Source organism: Trachypithecus francoisi, unplaced genomic scaffold, assembly GCF_009764315.1.
Source record: "Trachypithecus francoisi isolate TF-2019V2 unplaced genomic scaffold, Tfra_2.0 Lachesis_group17, whole genome shotgun sequence".
NCBI lineage: Eukaryota > Metazoa > Chordata > Mammalia > Primates > Cercopithecidae > Trachypithecus > Trachypithecus francoisi.
In genome coordinates this window covers 73,675,754-73,690,139 of record NW_022681462.1, presented here as the reverse complement: position 1 = coordinate 73,690,139, position 14,386 = coordinate 73,675,754, and the positions used below count along the sequence as shown (strand labels likewise).

The 14,386-nt window shown below is 38.3% G+C and overlaps 1 long non-coding RNA gene across 1 annotated transcript in view; it reads left to right on the top strand.

Annotated features, from left to right (window-relative positions):
• LOC117063008 overlaps positions 1 to 11,278 on the top strand; it is a 79,080-nt gene extending 67,802 nt beyond the window's left edge. The window contains exons 3-4 of the long non-coding RNA XR_004428665.1: positions 9,728 to 9,790; positions 10,328 to 11,278. This is a non-coding gene — a long non-coding RNA (uncharacterized LOC117063008). The remainder of the gene's footprint in view (positions 1 to 9,727; positions 9,791 to 10,327) is intronic.
• The last annotated feature ends 3,108 nt before the right edge of the window (positions 11,279 to 14,386 follow it).

The following is a 14,386-nucleotide window of genomic DNA, read 5'->3' as shown; positions in this document are numbered from 1 at the left end:
CAAAGCTGCATGCTGTGTTGAGTGGTTTGAAAATATGTCTTCAAGAATCTTCAAAGAATTTATTATTTTGCCAAAAAATCCTAAAAACAAAAACAAAACAAAACAAGTTTTTCATTAAAGGAAAGTTTATGAAAATAACAGGAGAACATGAATCAATTGAGCTCTGAGTTATTCAAACTACTTGATTTTTAAAAAGGATTTCAGACCTATAAGGACATTTCTGAAAAGACAGTTAGATACACATCTCTCAGATTAAGATATTGAAGAAAACATTTTTTTTTTCAGTCTGGGTCCTAGTAAATGATATTTTCTTACTATCTCTTTGTCATCTTTTTCACAGACTCAGAGCTCTTGCTGTGGCATTGACCAAAATAGGTAGCAAAGGAGACATCAATAAAGAACATCAATAAAGAAAGGAGACATCAATAAAGAACAGTATCTTCTTAAAAATTATTAGTATTCCTAATACATGCAAGTCCTCAAATAGCATATGATATCCGATGTTACTATTCTTTCTCTTCTTCCAGTTGACTAGAAGGGATCTACAATTTACAATGCAGATACTGAAGGCTAATCAGGGGCATGAATAATTTATTCAAGCATTTGACAAAACATAACTCCATTTCCCAATAGGAAGTTGAGGTCCCTGGCAAACTTTAAAAAGACTTTTGTTTTTAAATTTAAAAACTTATTTTGGGAAATACTTTCAAACATACAAAATAGTTACATGAATATATATTCACATATAAATTTATATTTGATTGCTTCTTTACTTTCTGTCATAACAAGTTGTTGCTAGCTTATCTTGTCCTTAGCCTTCCCTAGCCCTGGAAATAGCCTCTTAGGAATTTTGCTTCTTTTTAGTGGAAAATAGTACTAGAGATCAAAGTCTGAGCATGAGTTGTGCTCATTACTACTGGAGTATCATTGCTTCTTATCAGTTCAATTCATTCATGTTTGAGAAAGAACTATGAAATATGAGCATGTATACAAATACATGTGCATACCTGCAAATAAACACAAACACATGTGTGTGTATATAGATATATTAGTATGCATGCACACACACACCTACATACATACATGTATATACATTCTACTAATGAGCCCATCCTTGGATTACTTTTAGATTAAATATAAGAAATACTTATGAAATGCTCACCATGAGCTGCTTTGTGAACATTTTTCCAGTCATCTTTTGTTGAATGACTGTCATCTTTGAGTAGATTATCCTATTACTTTTTCATTTCCGCACTATCCTTAATTTTGCCCTCTTATTTCCTACTTTCCTTTCACTGTGTCTTTAAGGTCTACACCCTTATTTATATATCTGATTCTGTTCTAGAACTGATGCATCTTCAGGGATGCCACTTCTGGTACTCCACGCTTTCAGGTTCCTTTTCTGTGGTTAGTTCTATGGACTACCACATTCTAAAGCATGTTCAGGATATTATCATTTATTTTTGCACATATTCTTTCTGAGTATGATTTTGTCTGTGCTTCCTCTTAGTTCTTTGTTCTCCTCTGCTCTTATGCATGGAGAATTGTTCGTCTTTTCTCCTCTGTTCTCACATCTGCACATTTGTAGCCCAGAGTGAGCAGTGGGAGAGCCACTGGAAATTGTTTTTGCTTTTTTTCCTCCAATTTTCAGGTAATTGTAAAGTTGCATTTTTCTGTCTCCCCAAAATGCTAAAAGTATTGGTTTTGTGTGGTTAATTTGCTTTTATGTTTGTTTTAATGGAGAGTCATTTTTAGGGTGGAAGAAAGAAGGTGTTTGATTCTATTTAAAATTAGGCAACAGCCATTGTTCTCCAAACCTGGAACTTCATCAAAAGTTATTATTTTAGTTTAGTTTAGTTTCATTTATTTGAGATGGAGTCTCACTCTGTCACCCAGGCTGGAGTGCAGTGGCTCAATCTCAGCTGACTGCAACCTCTGCCTCCTGGCCTCAAGTGATTCTTCTGCCTTAGCCTCCCAAGTAGCTGGGAATATAGGCATGTGTCACCATACCTGGCTAAATTTTTTTGTATTTTTAGTAGAGATGGGGATTCACCATGTTGACTGGGTTAGTCTCGAAGTCCTGACCTCAGGTGATCCACCTGGCTGGGCCTCCCAAAGTTCTGGGATTACAGACATAAGCCGCCTCGCTTGGCCATTATTTTCAGCCTTGAGAATGAATCAGTATGGACTTGAAGTGGGTAGAACTGTAATCTCAAAAATTATGAAATCCTATTGGTCAGATTTGAAGGTAGTGGATAGAAATAGGGAAATGAAAAAGTGAAATGAGAATCATATTGCTATTCTTTAGGGTTTTAGATTCCTGCTTAGAGATACAAAGCCAGGTTTAAGAACAAAAATAGATAAAGCACACACAAAAAATTCAGTGATAAAGTAGATGAAGCTGCATAAATTCATTGGTTCCTTTTACTAGTCAATGCATCAGATAGATCTGCTTCTGAGAAAACCATCAGAATAGCTTGGCAGTAGGGAAAGTTTCACATTTACACGCTTTCAATGACAAACTCATCATTGTCTCAACGTTTGCACTCTTACTTCCAGAACTTAGGCTTTTTGTCTCTTCTGGTATTCATCAGAAAGTTGTGTTTTTATCACTTATCTTGTATTAATAAATGCTTATCTGTCAGTAAATTCTTACCTTTAGAGTCATTAAGGAGAGGTGAACATCAGGTGTACTTCTATTTAAGCTTTTAATGCAATATTTAAAGTCAAACGAAGATGAATAAATTTTTTACTTTCATAGAAGCTATAATTGAAAGTAGTTTCATGTCTTTTGCAAAACTATGAAAATATTACCAGAATAGAATAAAATACTTTTATAGAAATGACTCTTTAGGTTTAAATATTTTTGGAGTTAGAACTGTGAGCCAGATGCTAAGATATTCAACTAATCTGAGGGGAGTGATCAGGAGGTCAGAAATTGAAAGGGACCAGGTGGGAGATATGGGTAGTGCAGCCATATGGCTGAGGGTCAGAGGAGTGGGGATGATACAGGAGAGCAGAGGAGTAATAGACTGGAAAAGCACTGGGGAGTAAGGTTGTTTTTGATCATCTCCCAAACCAAAGATTTTGGCAAATCAGCAGCATTTAACATAATAGAGTTTCCAGAGAAATGGTCCCTTAAACAAGAGCCAGGTGGAGGGAATATTCTCTAATCTGTAGTAATTTGGCTATTTTCTAGGAAGTACAAGATAGGTGAGTGTTGGCACATTGAGGTCAGAGAGGCTTGAAGCACAATATGGAAGAAAACTAAGGATGGCTGGGATGGGAGGAATCATGGATGACCTTTTCTCACATTTCAAACAGAAATCACATGCAAAGTAGCTTTGATGCAGGCACAGGTAAGTCTTCCATTTGAGTCTGAAGTTTAGAGAATGGCCCAGGCGAGGGGCTGTAGAAGAAACAGATATCTTATCAGAGGGCACTGAGGCAGACACAGGCAGAAGTCTCTGGTTGAGTAAATGGCCCAGCATGTGGGCTTGCAAACAAACCTATGCAGGTAAAGACCCAGATGAAGCAGGAGGTCCACATCGAACCTACTGTGAGCTTTAGTTCTTTTCTTTCAGCAGTGTCTAGATGCTAAATGCCAATCCACTGTCTTCTAGCCTCCAGAAATGCAAATTAGATATTCAATGACAATGTCCTTATTTTTTCCATTACTTAAATTATAGTATGATATACTTAGATAAATGTTCTTTGTTAGCAATTCAGTGTGAATTTCAGTGCAATCTTTCAATCTGTAGACTTAGGGTTTTCTTTAGTTCAGAGATAATGTCCTCTACTGTGACATAATTAATGCACCCCCGCCATCCTTTTTATCTTCTAGAACTCTCATTATTCAATATTAAATTCACTTTTTCCAAGTCGGGTGTGGTGGCTTATGCTTGTAATCCCAGCACTTTGGGAGGTCAAGGCAGGTGGATCACTAGAGGTCAGGAGTTTCAGACCAGCCTGGCAAACATGGTGAAACCCCAACTCTACTAAAAATACAAAAATTAGCCAGGCACGGTGGTAGACTCCTGTAATCCCAACTGCTGGGGAGTCTGAGGCATGAGAATCGCTTGAACCCAGGAGGCGGAGGTTGCAGTGAGCTGAGGTCGCATCACTGCACTTCAGCCTGGGCAATAGAGCAATACTCAGTTTCAATAATAATAATAACAATAAATTAATTAATTAAGTTTTTCATCATTTTTTTTCTACGTTTTGCCTCTACTTTGAAATGTTTTTTTTTTCTATTCTACCTTCTAGAATACTGAGGCTCGCTTGGATGGGAGGCAGGTTTCACTAGGGTCATCTTCAACTTCAGTTCATCCACTGAATTGTTCAACTGTGAACAATTGTGTTCACCATGTGAGTGTGCTACATTTTAATTTTGTAAGTTCTGTTATTAGTGTTTTAAATTTGGGCTCTCAGTTGTCATTTACATGTGTTCTATCCATTCTGACTGACATTTTTAGATGGTGAGATAGATGGTTAGTCCCTCTGTCTTTAACTCAAGTATAGTAATAGATGAAGCATAATAGATGGAGTGTGTGGTTGCAATTCACAATTGGTAGATTTCCAACCAGCTTTTTCTCCCCTGTAACCTGATCTCAGATACAGAAGCAGGCCTGTTGACCATATGCACCTGAAGTACCTGGAAGGTGTCCCTAATGGGAATCTGTCTGCTCCCTGGTTTCCTTAAGTTTTCACAGTGTCAGTGTCATGGAAATCTTGATCAAATCGTTTGGTTCCTGTAGGCATTTTGGGGTCCAGGGAATTCGTTACACTTGTTATACATAGGGTTATTGTCAAATGGTATTCTTTCCCTCCTTCCTGAAGAGGTGCTGTCTGTATACCTCAGAGTGTCAGGGTCTTCCCAGGCTATGCTACTTCTGGCTTCTAGGTTAAGTCTCCCAAATAATGTCTCCAGCTCCTTGCCCGGCCCACCATGAAGAAAGGCCTGCTCCAGTTATCTGTAATGAGATTCTAGAGTAAGGGTACTGATGAAATACAGGACACCCAGTTAAATTTGAGTTTCAGATAATTTTTTATTAGGTTGGTGCAAAAGTAATTGCAATTTTTGCGATTAAAAGAATGGCAGCACTTTGGGAGGCCGAGGCGGGTGGATCACGACATCAGAAGATTGAGACCATTCTGGCCAACGTGGTGAAACCCTGTTTCTACTAAAAATATAAAAATTAGCCGGGCATGGTGGTGCATACCTGTAATCCCAGCTATTCGAGAGGCTGAGGCAGGATAATCAACCTCCATTGGGAGGCAGAGGTTTCAGTGAGCCGAGATAGCGCCACTGCAGTCCAGCCTGGTGACAGAGTGAGACTCCATCTCAAAAAAAAAAAAAAAAAAAAGAAAAGCACAATTACTTTTGCACCAACCTAGTGTAAGTCTGTCCCAAATATTGTATGGGACATACTTACAGTGAAAAAAAAAAACCAAAAAAAAAAAACAGCATTTGTTGATTATCTGAAATTTAAACTTACCTGACTAAATATCCTGTATTTGTATTCCCTAAATCTGACCACTTTGTCACAGAACTCAAGGCCATCTTGCACACAGCTGCCTGTGGGGTCAGGCAGAGGGCTGATGCAGGAGGGGAAGCTAGGTTGATCTTGAGAGAGGAGGGGGAAAAGGTGCAATTGTTATCGCCATTTTCCCAAATCTCTTTTTCTGCAATCTCCTACTTTCCTTTCCACGTTGACTATTATGTATATTCTGTAGAATAAACAAGATTTTATGAGGTGACTCAGAAAGTAAAAACGACTATAATAAAAATGTTCCCATTAGAATCATGTGTCTGTGAATAAAAATATTTTAAATATTTTCGTTTCTTTTCTACATCAATGATTTTATTTTTATTGTGTTAGGTCACAAAGCAAAATCTAGCAGTACACTATTTAAAAAAGAAACATATTTAAAGTGGATAAAGAAAATAATTAAAATAAAAGGATACCAAACAAAGAGAAATAAAATATTTTTAAAAAGAAAAAGGTAAGAGTGGAAAATCAGTATTAGGTTATTAGCAATTTGAGTCTAATGTCATCATAAAGGATAAAGAAGTGCAAAATTTATTATAATATAATAAGAGCACAATTTTTTGAGAAACTATATTAGCCATAAATTTGCATATTATAAACATAATAGCTAAAAATCACAAAGACAATAAATGTGAGAAATATATGACTAGAATATATGACTAGAAATACATGTATAATGGAGAGCTGCCCTATGTACAGAGGGACAAGTTTAGCGACCAAAAGAATAGCAAAATAAAGTGGATACTTTAAAAAGGGAATTATTTTTTTAAGATGAAGAGTTGTAGCATTTTTCCTGAAGGAGTTGTAAAATAAGGAGTGCTTTCTTAGACTACTGGTGGAAATATAAAGCATCACAAGAGTTTGGAAAAGTAATTGGGTAGCAGCTATCAAAATTGAACTTTCAAAAATCTTTTGACCCAGCAACCTCATTAGTTGAAATCTTTTCCATAGAAAGGAAAGCAGTAATATATGAAGTCAGATAGATAGGAATGTTTACTCTGGTACTGTTTGCAATGACAAAAGATGGAAATTAAATGAATAACCCAATATAAAAATAAAATTTTACCCTTACTAAAGAATATATATTAGTTGAAAAGAAGGAAATTGCAGGAGTTATTAGCTGAAAGAGAAAATGAAAATGTAGAAAAAATATATATGTAATATGATGTAATTTTATTTATTTTATATATCACTCACTATATAAATGTGCATAGGGCTGAGTGAATAACCATGAATTTGCTTTACGTTGGTGGGTATGAGGGACTATATTGCAGGTGGAAGGAGAGAGAAAAAAATCAGAGAGGAAAGCCAAACAGAAGATGAAAAAATGATGAATCCTACCCCACAATGAAAACATAACATGATCACATATATGAACTTATGTGAATATATATATTTCCTTTGTGTAAATCAATTAATTGGCTAATTAAAAAACTCTCTGGATTCTTGCCCAATATATGCCATGACAGGAAAATCTTTGTTATAGTTTTTGATCTCAGAAGTTATCTTTCTTCTCCCTCTCCTTCGTGATTCCTATTTATCTGTGACGTTGATGAAAGTTGCCACCCTCAAAAATTCCGGGGCAGAAGTAGGCATCTGCTTGCCAGCCAGGAGTCCACACATGATTGTTTTCAAGTTTGTTTCTCTCTTTTCCTTTCCCTCCTTCCCAAGCATTTCCTGCACAGCTCTGTGTCAGGTATGGTAGCTCAGAAAACTCGATCACTTGATCTCACTTTTCAAGGAGCCCACAGTACAGTCAGAGACACAAGACATGTACATCCTAAAATACTGCAACTTTAAGATAAACCAAAGCAAATGCCCACATGAGCTAGGACATAATTAAGCAACATACATACCACCTAAATAATAAGCCAAATAATACAATTCATAGGAGGGGGAATTTCCCATGTGCTGGAGTAATCAAAAGAGAATTCATTGAGGCTATTAGGACAAGAACTAGATTTCTGCAGTGTGTGGATGAGAGTAAGGAGTGTAGAAGTATTCCATGTAAGCATGTCTTCTGAAAAAGAAACCGAACACTCCCTAGAAACCAATGAAGAAACACCGTGAAGAAACATTAGCATCCTGTTATTTGGTAAAAGTGTCAGCATTCAGTTTTTTTTTTTTTTTTTTTTTTGAGACGGAGTCTTGCTCTGTCTCGCGGGCTGGAGTGCAGTGGCCGATCTCAGCTCACTGCAAGCTCCGCCTCCCGGGTTTTACGCCATTCTCCTGCCTCAGCCTCCCGAGTAGCTGGACTACAGGCGCCCGCCACCTCGCCCGGCTAGTTTTTTTGTATTTTTTAGTAGAGACGGGGTTTCACCATGTTAGCCAGGATGGTCTTGATCTCCTGACCTCGTGATCCGCCCGTCTCGGCCTCCCAAAGTGCTGGGATTACAGGCTTGAGCCACCGCGCCCGGCCTTTTTTTTTTTTTTTTTGAGACGGAGTCTCGCTCTGTCGCCCAGGCTGGAGTGCAGTGGCCGGATCTCAGCTCACTGCAAGCTCCGCCTCCCGGGTTTACGCCGTTCTCCTGCCTCAGTCTCCCGAATAGCTGGGACTACAGGCACCTGCCACCTCCCCCGGCTAGTTTTTTGTATTTTTTAGTAGAGGCGGGGTTTCACCACGTTAGCCAGGATGGTCTCGATCTTCTGACCTCGTGATCTGCCCGTCTCGGCCTCCCAAAGTGCTGGGATTACAGGCTTGAGCCACCGCGCCCAGCCAGCATTCAGTTTTAATGAGAGTGTCTGTCCTCAAAAGGATAACGTTTTGCTAAATAAACCTATGTCCTACTGCTCACTGCACCGAGGCCTGAGAACAGGTCTACTCAATATGAGATTTCCTTGAGCAGAATAATAGGTAATATTTTCTGGATTGTCACGATGTTCCAGGCACTGCTGTAAGTATCCTTTTTCTCTCTCCAGTACTTTTGTGAGATTGCTACTGTTATTATCTTTATTTAGAGGTAAGGAGACTGAGTCATGGGAAGGCTAATCCTTGCTCAGAGTCACATTGTTAGTGAGATTGGAGCCTGGGCTCATAATCACTCTGCTGACTGTCACTTTCAGTGGTGACCATATTACAAGGCAGTGTCAGAGTGGCTGTTAGACAGGATGTGGGAACAGCTTCATTATATGAGAGTACACTTTTAATGATATTTATAAAAGTGAGATTCTAGTCATACAAACCAACTTCCTACTGCATCAGAAAAATTCCTGTAGGACTAGTGGCAATTAATGAAAGGAATCTTTAGATTCCTTCACTAAGCAGTGTGGTGGGAATGTTCTAGGGTACACATGGCATATATTAATACTTGCCGTAGAATTTAGACAACTGTCAGCCCATGTGGGAGCTCATATTTAAACTAATTTAAAATAAATGAGTAATTAACCTTTCATGAGCTAATGAATCAAACATTTTGCTAAATGAAAAAAATCGTGTCTGCAATTCAGCCTTCAATCTCGACTACAAATCCTGTAATTCAATTTTTTAAAAAAAGCTCTTCAGTCTTTTCTTGATTAAATAACAACTTTTTGCTTTTCCTCTAAAACGATCTAGATTTCCATCACACACTACCCACTTAATACCCACTTGGGATAATAATGCATTTTGACTTGTTTCATGACTTTGTTCAGTTAGTGAATGAAATATACTGAATATTCTTCTCAGGATAATTTAAAATGTGCTCCATACTGAAAGTAAATCTGTAAATCTCTCTTTGAAAGGGTAGGGAAAGGAAAGTGAGTGGGGTTTAGAATAGGAGATTGCAAAAGGTCTTTCAACCTAATTGTTTAAAGATTGTTTTGATGTTTTCTATATATATGTGTGAATTTTATGAGGGTTTTTAAACAACATTTAAGCCCTGTGCTGAGTTCTTTACACAGAATACCCAAATGGACCTCCTGAAAATATTAGGTGGCAGTATTATTACCATCCCTAATGTAAATAGACCCACACATAAATTCAACATTTATTGAGCGTCTATTATATGTCAGACATTGTGTTACACTGTGACATTTCTCCCTGTCACAGGTGGCCCAGATAGATGTCTTCACATTCCCTTCAGCTTGGCTCAACTTTAGTTAGGTTACTTCATGACTATAGGTCTCATCTCCCTTTCTCAGAGCATTTGCATTAGAAAACTTGGAATTCCTTTAAATTCTTTCTCTGTTCCTTTCAGAAGTAAATCTTCTACAACCCAGGAAAGTCTTATTCAAAGCCCTGAGAGCTATCTCTTCCAAAGGTCATCATCAAGAAAGATGAAGCCCCTATTTCTCTATCTCTGTGGGAGGGTAGGAGCCTTTATAAGTGCCAGTTAACGAACACAGATGGCCTAGTCACATTAACCAATCTCCATTTCCCCTAATACCCTCCAGTACTTTCCCACTAGCTCACCCTAGTGCTTAGAAGCTCTCCAGCCTTTTGTTTCAATTGGAGTTGAGTTTAATCTCTTTCCCTTATTACCATCATCTTGAATAGGCTTCCTTGCCTGTTTAACTGGTTCGGCATGTTTTTTTCTATAGATCCATTCACATGGAATACATTATGAATGACTTGTAGCCCTCTAGAGTGGTACAATGTGTCAATGTGTGACCCTGGTCAGGCTGTTTTCCAAAAAGGGGGTTTGGGTGAATTAAGATGTGACTGTTTTAAGTGCTATGTAAGAAAAGTACAAAGTACTATACGAGTTTTTAAAAGTTAATTCCAGCCGAAGCTTCTAGGAATACTTTTTAAAAAATAAAAGATCACATCTCATTTCCATTGGGGATCTGTCTTGCAGCATAATGAGAACTGTGAAGGTGAAGACAATGGGTGTGACTTCTAGGTGGAAAGAACAAAGTGCAACCATCAAAGAGCTGTGACCACATGAGTGTGACAGAAGTAAAAGAATAAAAGGTGAACAATTGGACACTTCCCCCTTACAAAAGAGAAAAGAATCAAAGGGAAGTAGTCTCTGCAAGCTGAACTTCTTGACTACTGTGAGGCAGTAACAGTGAGTGGATGAGGGAAGAAGCCCAGAGAGTCCCTGGTTGGTTTTTCACTCAAAAAGTGATGTTATTAGCAAAGAGGAAAATAATTCATCACCAGTGTGTGGGCAAAGAAGCAGTAACACAAAACATGAGTAGACTGGGTTAGGGGGACTTGGGGTGGAGTTCTGAATAACAGAAAAGATAAATCTGCAGGAATTATCTCCTTAGGGGTTCGTGGGTGCTTGTGTGTAGGAACATATCGAAAACAGTTTTTCAAGTTTTGCCGATAATTATCAACGGAATTGATCTTTTCATAGTTTTTGTAAATTTAATGAAGTTATTTTTCAATTATTATTGTTTGTTGGATGATGCTTATTTGAAAGACACACTTACACAGGGACATAATCTTGAGGCTCCTGAGTATTACAAGGGCTTCATCAGGAACTGAAAATGGTTAGTGTCGGCATGACTAAAATGTAGTGAAAGATGAGGAGGGTGGCATGAAACGAAACACATTAAGTAGAGAAGTTGGGTAAGGAAGAAGGCTGGGCGAGTGTAAGCAGCAGAATCTGAATTAAAACCCAGGTCTGAGTAATGCCAAAACATGCATTTTGAACAATAAATTTAATTGAACATTAGGCAAATGAACATTAAATAAGTGAGAGGAAACCATTCTACTCACCTGTAACTGAGAGCGTCTTTCAATTTTTCATCAGCATAGCCCCAAAACTGCAATAGTAGGCCATGGAATTTAGTATGAAGAAAATGCTCAAAGCTACTAAGTAAATGGCTTTTGAATAAATAAAAGAAAAAAGTGCAATTATGTGATTAATGCCTGTTCCTCTTATTTTATTGTGTACCCCAGGAGGCAAGAGCCCAGTTTTTGCTCTGCATCATGTTCTCAATAGCTAGCATGGTGTCTGATCTATGGAAGGCAGTCAGTGTTCATGAGGATGAATGAATAAATGGATTAAATGCAATAATTGTTCCCAGTGACTAGCATGGTACCTGGCCTATGGAAGACACTCAGTGTTCATGTGAATGAATAAATGGACAAAATGCAGTAATTGTTCCCAGTGACTAGCATAATGCCTGGCCTATGGAAAGCACCCAGTGTTTATGTGAATGAATACATAAATGGACAAAATGCAATAACTGTTCCCAATGACTAGCATGGTGCCTGGTCCATGGAAGGCACTCCATGTCCATATGAACGAATGAATAAATGGACAAAATTCGATAATTGTTCCCAATGACTAACACGGTGTCTGGCTTATGGAAGGCATTGAGTGTTCATGTGAATGAATAAATGAGCAACATACAATGATTCCTCGCCATCAAATTTTTTTAAATTTTTAATTTTTATTTTTTGTGAGTATATAGTAGGTGTATATATTTATGGGGTGTATGAGACATTTTGATACAGGTATGCAATGTATAATAATTCCATCATGGAAAATGGGGTATCCATCCTGTCAAGCATTTATCCTTTGTGTTACAATCCAATTATACTCTTAGAGTTATTTAAAAATGTGCAATTAAATTATTAATGGCTACAGCCACTCTGCTGTGCTGTCAAATAGTAGATCTTATTTACTCTACTTTTTGAAAAATTTACCAATCTTTCCAACCTTCCCCTGACTCCTGCTACCTTCCCCAGCCTCTAGTAACCATCTTTCTTCTTTCTGTCTCCATGAGTTCAATGTTTTTGATTTTTAGATCCCACAAATAAGTAAGAACATGATGTTTGTGTTTCTATGCCTGGCTTATTTTATTTAACATAATGACCTCCAGTGTCATCCATGCTGTTGCAAAGGACAGGATCTCATTATTTTTATGGCAGAATAGTAGTAATACATGGTGGATAATTACCACACTTTCTAATCCATTCATCTGTTTATGGACACTTAGGTTGCTTTGAAATCTTGGCTATTGTGAACAGGGCTGCAACAAACATGGAAGTGCAGATATCTCTTTGATACATTGATTTTCTTTCTTTGGGGCATATACCCAGCAGTAGAATTGCTGGATCATATGGTAGCTTATATGGTTTGGCTATGTCCCCACCCAAATCTCATGTTGAATTTTAATCCCCATATTCCCCACGTGTCATGGGAGGGACCCAGGGGAAGGTAATTGAATCATGGGGGTGGTTTCCCCATGCTGTTCTCATGATAATGAGTGAGTTCTCACGAGATCTGATAGTTTTATAAGCATCTGGCATTTCCTGGGCTAGCACTCATTCTCTCTTCTGCTGCCCTGTGAAGAGGTGCTTTCCGCCATATTGTAAGTTTCCTGAGACCTCCCCAGCCACGCAGAACTGTGAGTTAATTAAGCCTCTTTTCCTTATAAATTACCCAGTCTTGGGTATTTCTTCATAGCAGCGTGAGAATGGACTAATACAGTAGCTCTATTTTTAGTTTTTTGAGTAAATTACAAACTGTTCTTCATAGTGGTTGTACTAATTTACATTCCCACCAATAGTGTATGAGTGTTCCTTTATCTGCACTTCCTCACTAGCATTTATTATTGCCTGACTTTTGGATATAAGCCATTTTAACTGGGATGAGATGATACTGTATTGCAGTTTCGATATGCAGTTCTCTGATGATCAGTGATGTTGAGCTCCTTTCACATGCCTGTTTGTCATTTGTATGTCTTCTTTTGAGAAATGTCTATTTAAATATTTTACCCATCTTTTAATCAGATAATTCTATAGAATTATTTGACCTCCTTAAATATTCTGGTTGTTAATCATTTGTCAGATGGGTGGTTTGCAAATATTTTCTCCCATTCTGTGGGTTGTAACTTTGTTGATTGTTTCCTTTGATGTGCAGTGTACTATGCTTCCCTCTGGCCAAAGGGAGCTCAAGAAATGCTATCCAGGATTCATGGTCTGGAATCAGGGATCCCAGGAATCCACTTGTTGCTCTAGTCCACTGTGACTGAACTGGTACCCAATCTGCAAAACAATCCCCTTTACTCTTTCCTCTCTGTGTTAATCCATTCTCATACTGCTAATAAAGACATACTTGAGACTGGGCAATTTATAAAAGAAAGAGGTTTAATGGAATCACAGTTCCACATGACTGGGGAGGCCTCACAAGCATGGTGGAAGACAAAGAAAGAGCAAAGGGACTTCTTACGTGTTGGCAGGCAAAGAGGGCTTGTGCAGGGGAACTCCTATTTATAAAACCATCAGATCTCACGAGACTTATTTATTATCATGAGAACAACATGAGAAAGACCCATCCCCATGATTCAGTTACCTCCCACTGGGTCCATTCCATGACACATGGGAATTATGGGAGGCAAAATTCAAGATGAGATTTGGATGGAGACACAGCCAAACCATGTTACTCTTCTTTCCTCAGACAGTGTCTCTCTTCTTATCAATCACACCTGGCAATGTGCTGGGTTTAGGTGGATTCCCAAAGTTCCCAAGTTCCAAGCCTTGATATTGCTTGGCTCTGTGTTCCCACCCAAATCTCATGTCAAATTGTAATTCCCAGGTGTTATGGGAGGGTCCTGATGGGAGTAGGTTGGATCCGAGGGACAGATGTCCCCCTTACTGTTCTCATGATAGTGAGTTCTTACAAAATCTGAGTGTTCAAAAGTGTGGCTCTTCCCCCTTTTCTCTCTCTCTTTCTCCTGCTCCATCATGGTAAGATGTCCTTGCCTTCCCTTCAACTTCTCCATAATTGTAAGTATACTAAGGCCAGCTGAGCCATGTGGAACTGTGAGTTAATTAAACCTCTTTTTAAAATAAATTACCTAGTCTTAGGTAGTTATTTATAGTAGTGTGATAACAAACTAATACAGAAAATTGGTACCAGGAGTAGGGCACTGCTATGAAGATACCTGAAAAT